The 294-nt window shown below is 41.5% G+C and overlaps 1 protein-coding gene across 1 annotated transcript in view; it reads left to right on the top strand.

The window, feature by feature from the left end:
• EXOG (exo/endonuclease G) overlaps positions 1–294 on the top strand; it is a 43274-nt gene that overhangs the window by 6703 nt on the left and 36277 nt on the right. The window lies entirely within an intron of this gene.

Genomic DNA, 294 nt, shown 5'->3' with positions numbered 1-294 from the left:
TACTTGGAAGGCTGAGGCGGAAGGATTGCCGGAGCCCAGCAGGTCGAGGCTGCAGTTGTCAGGAGTGGCCACTGCACTCCAGTCTGAGCAACAGAGTGAGACTCCAACTCAAAAAAAAAGAAAAATTTTAAAATTTGTAGAAAATTTGAAAAAATAGTACAACAAACACATTTTGATGCATATGTGTGTTTTAAAATCATTAACAGAACATTGCAGACATCATAATGCTTCATTCCTTTTTTTTTTTGAGTTGGAGTCTCACTCTATCGCCCAGACTGGAGTGCAGTGGCCGGT

This window comes from Carlito syrichta, unplaced genomic scaffold (genome assembly GCF_000164805.1).
Source record: "Carlito syrichta isolate Samal-C Ts95f unplaced genomic scaffold, Tarsius_syrichta-2.0.1 Scaffold287955, whole genome shotgun sequence".
Classification (NCBI taxonomy): Eukaryota; Metazoa; Chordata; class Mammalia; order Primates; family Tarsiidae; genus Carlito; species Carlito syrichta.
Note: the sequence above shows the minus strand (reverse complement) of the source record. Positions and strands in the feature narration are given on the sequence as shown.